We start from the raw sequence: 5,134 nt of genomic DNA, 5'->3' as shown, positions 1-5,134 counted from the left end.
GACCAAGAGTGGGGATGAGAATGCTCATTAAGATATCCAAGTCTCCAACCAAGACTCATCTAGAAAAATCTCCTCTCAAGTCCATATTAGATGAAAGCCCCTCGAACTTCTTGTTGAAACCAAACGACCACACCAACAAATATTTCTCTAATCCAAGAGAAATCAGCATCACCACTGTCTCTAAGTATCCATGAGCACCTATAACCAATCAATCCATGCCAAATCAAAATGAAACATAGCAATATCATGAAGTATCCAACTTATGATCAATGTACTCAATACCAAAAAACTAAACCGAGATCAATGTCAAAGTATAGACCATGGCCTCAAGAACATGAACATGAAAACACGATCTTACCATCTCAACCAAAGAGATAACATGCTCCATACGAACATACTATAACATGTTACAACACTAAACATGTATCAAGAGTATACCATGACATAAAAATGAAACCATTCTTACACCAGGGTAAAAGCACAAACCTATGTCACTCTTGTACAAAGGAAAAGGCTAACAAAAGTATAATTATTCACCTTCAATGACATAAAATTGATATTATTATTTAGAAATTTAAAATGAAGTAAAGTAATAAAATGTGTAGAAATGGATGAATTTTAAGATTATAATTTTTAATAATTATTTGGAATAAGAAATGATGTACTTTCCTATTTTTTAATGATAACTTTTTAGTTGTTGAAAAACACTAGAAATCAAGGATCTAGTTCCCACCACAAAACTACATAGAAATTTACTTATTTCTCTTTTATCTCTTATTTTTTTATAGAGAACATATGTATCTAGAAAATTCAAAAATAAAAATTGCCTTTAGACCTATATTTTCTCTTTTATAATGATTCAAACTTCAACTTATTCAAATCGATAGTTTTCATCTCCCACCACATTTTTCAAAATTATTCTATTCCAACTAAAAGAAAACTTATAGATTCTAAAAGAGGACTCTTTCCTCTAGAACATAATATAATTTTTAATTTTTGTTTATTTGATTTACTATTTTTTTCTTTCTCAAAATCAACATCTTCTTGAGTGTTAAATACAAACTTGTAGAGTTTTTTAATTACAAAATACTATATCTAATTAAAACACTATGAACTCTATATGTGAATATTCTTGACTTTGAGCTCTATAGAATGGTGTTTATATGTTATTAAAAAAACATCACAAAAAATAGTAAGAGTTATTGAAATGTTTGTTTTATGAAATAATTGTATTTTTTTAGTAATTGGATACTAACTAGTATTAAATGTGTATTTAATAGACATTTCCAATTGAAAAAGTATGAGACCACATATAACTTAGCTAAAATAAATTTATCAAGAACATATATTTGAATAAAATTGGGTTTTAGATGGAAATAGTCAAATTCAACCATTCTAGTAAGTCAGCCTAAAAGGTGACACAACTTTGTACTTTTACCCACCAAGGATAAGATGTCGAATGAAATTATAAACCACACCTTTACCAAGAACCCCATAAGTCCTCACAATGCAACCATCTGCACACACCATGAAGAAAAACCATCTCCACATACCATGAAGAACCATTTCCACACACCATGAAGATAACCAAGAACTCAATGAGTCCTTAATATCTGACCATCTCCACACAACATGAAGATAACAAGTGCACCATGCAAATGTCAAAGATGCTTTTGCAGCAATAGGATCTAAGATAAACCTCCAACATCTGCAAACACTCAATAAGTATCAATGTCAATAACTCCCACTCAACCATGCTACCAAGACACTAATGGCATCTTAACATCCATCTCCTACATGAAGATCCTCTAGGTATAAACTCACATGAAAGTGTTAGTACCAAGTGAAACTAAGATCTCCAAACCAATAAGATATAAATTAAACCAAGAAATAACCTTGCACTATCACCTCATCACTACCACAAGCTCCCACTAAACTATTTATCCAACCTATCCATGACATTATGATGAAAAACCATTGTCTAACAATGATAATCAACCAAGACATCAAACTATCAAAGAACTCAAATTATACATCATAAGCTCTTCAAAAGAAACCAAATAACCATGATCCTCAACTAAAAAGATTTACCAACATACCCAAATCAGGAATCTAGGCTAATGAACATCAAGGATGTACCTGTATATCCAATTATGTTATGCCAGAATCAATAGCACCATGCTCACACCCATGAACCAAGCATTTGGCTATCAATATGTCCAACCTATCAGCATAAAATAGTCAACCACAATCCTCCACCATTATTATACCTGGTAACAACATCTCATCCCTTCTACATGAAGAAAAAATTAAAAAATCATGTGACTTAGGGCATAAACAACCCAAATCCAAGCCATTAATATGAATATGCATCAATAATGAAGGATCAATAGGCAAAAACAATCCATAACCAAACTATAAATACAACTTTTAAGTATAGACCACTTACAACACTACACAACTTGTAGACCCAACAAGTCATCGTACATATCCAAACCAAATATTGATAACCACATCACCATGAGACAAATCTAAAATATGAACTAAGTATGCAATGACATCAAATCTAAATCTCAAAAATATACAATGTTAGAATCTCACAATGCTACCATAGTCAAAATATATCATAAATTGTTCAGATTAATATATCACCAAATAAATCATGCCTAACCTACACCAAATCTAAACCAATGTGTAGAGCTCTCCAAGAGCTTTCCATTAACTATTTGAAGTCAAAAATTTGACTTCATATGCCAAAGCTATGCCCTAATATGTGCTCAAAATAAATAACATCTAAATTCCAGGCTCTTAATACCTAACAAAATATCAAAATCATAGAACCAAACCCACACCAAGTTGTAGTGCTCTGAATTAGCTTTCTAATGCCTATAAGAAATCTGAAATCTACTATCTCGAGAGAAAGTTATGGTCATTTTACTAGGACATTCTTTTACCACTCTCACTGCAATTTTTTTTCTTGTGATGAAAATTCTAACGGGATTAATTTTGATGGCCATCACCGGCTGAAATTAAGAAACTCTTTCATTTCCTCTAAACATGGCCAAACTAGGGCATATTATATATCAATATTTATGGAAACGTCGAACCAGATCCAATGGTGAGATTTTTTTTAACCCAAGAGGTCATTTCTTCAAGCTCCCTCCTTAAACCATCATTTAAATGAAACATCCAAAAAATTCTTTTGTCGAACAATTTTACATGCTCAAAATCTACCAACATCCCATCATAATAGAAAATCCAAAACCCTTAGATCTACAATAAAAAACTCATATATCTTGTCCTTTCTTTCATCCTCTCATGGATTCCCATGGATTCAATCTAGGGTTACAATAATAAAACCATAGCTTTGATACCACTTGTAAGGAAACTTGCAAGAAAGAATATAATTATTTTCACATAACCCATAATAGATCTGAAATAAATATGCAATTGAAATCGAGATGTAAGAGAACAGACAATATACCCACAAAAATGTGACACAAGATATACCCTAGGAAACTCTCACTGAGCAAAAAACCTAGCCTCCAAAAGCATCCATCAACATGTATTATTTAGCAAAAACACCATTGCAATACAACCATGCAAGCCTTCACAGCCATAGCCACAACTGAGCAACACATGTGAATAAGCATGAATCCACACATCCCATGCCATGCTTCCAACCTTCACAAATGCTCCCTTGACAAACCTATCAAGCCTTGTAACACTCCACTCTTTTCTTTTCTCCCTCGTCTTCTAACTTTCTCATACCAACAACTACCTTTGTGGCTACTTATATAGTAGCAAATCTCACAAAACAACCAAGTGGTATTACATAAACCATGTGCTACCTAACCCATTGACCCCACATTTAATATTGTAATTTTAATTATTTTCCCCAATATTAAATAATTACATGAAATATTATCACAATGTTACAATACAACTCATGAAGTATATCCCATGGGAATATTTCCATGTGCATGTCCATCTAGGTACAACATTACATAGTATAATAAAATAATATAATATAACAATATTATGCAATGTGTGCAACACCTATTAACTCAACAAACACTATCCCAAACTAAAAGAAAGAATGACAAAATTCAAATGGGGGAAATCAAAAAAGGGGTAGATAGACTACAAATGCATTAATCCAGATAGTGAGTAGTGCAAGAAGTAAAAGTAAACTAAAAACAATATGGGAAAGACCCCTTCTTGAAGAGGAGGAAGGTCTTATCATGGAATGTCAGGGGTTGCAATGCCCCTAACAAAATTCATTTGATTAATAGGACCCTTGATCAGGGGACATTAGATGTTGTCCTCCTACAAGAAACAAAGATTGAAATGGAGAATGTAGTAGGAGTAAAGATCAAATTTGGAAAAATGGTGTAGTGAATGGGTTGTGACAAAAGGAGCTCTGGGTGTGTAATTGTGTTATGGAAGGAGGACTTGGTTAATGTTGTTGTAATGCAATAGGAAGCAACTGGAAATAGATAAAATTAAGATCTAAATAACTAGAAGTGGAATTCAATGTGTTAAACATTTATGGTCCTGTGTAGAGTATGGACAAAAAAGAACCGTGGAAATCTCTAACAAGAATAATGGAGGCTATTCAAGATGAGATAACTATGTTGGGAGGTGATTTTATTGCTATTCTCTACCCAGAGGAGAAAAAGGGAGGAAGAGCTTGGAGATCAATCAATAAAGAATATTTCTCATCCTTTGTGACATAAAATGGTCTAGTGGATTTTCCCTTTAAACAAGGAGAGTTCACATGGAATGACAAGAGAATAGGGTTTGTAAATATTGCTGAAAAACCAGATAGATTTTTGGTGGGGGGTGACTAGACTAAGGTTGAGTGTATGGTAGAGGCATAAATTTTTCCTATACATGGTTTAGACCACTTCCCAATTGGGCTAAGAATATAGGAAGAATCCTTACTGGATCGATGCCTCTTCAAATTTGAAGTAATGTGGCTATGAGTGGATGGTTTTAAAGAGTTGATAGAGAATTGGTGAAGAAATACTCCTATATTCAAAGAATAAGGCCTTTATTATTTTTAAAAAATTATAATTTATAAAGAAGAATTTGAAGGTTTGGAATAGGGAATCTTTCTAGTACATTGCTA

This window comes from Cupressus sempervirens, chromosome 4, assembly GCF_028749045.1.
Source record: "Cupressus sempervirens isolate cs-2001-9-10 chromosome 4, ASM2874904v1, whole genome shotgun sequence".
NCBI lineage: Eukaryota > Viridiplantae > Streptophyta > Pinopsida > Cupressales > Cupressaceae > Cupressus > Cupressus sempervirens.
This window is presented reverse-complemented; position numbering follows the sequence as displayed.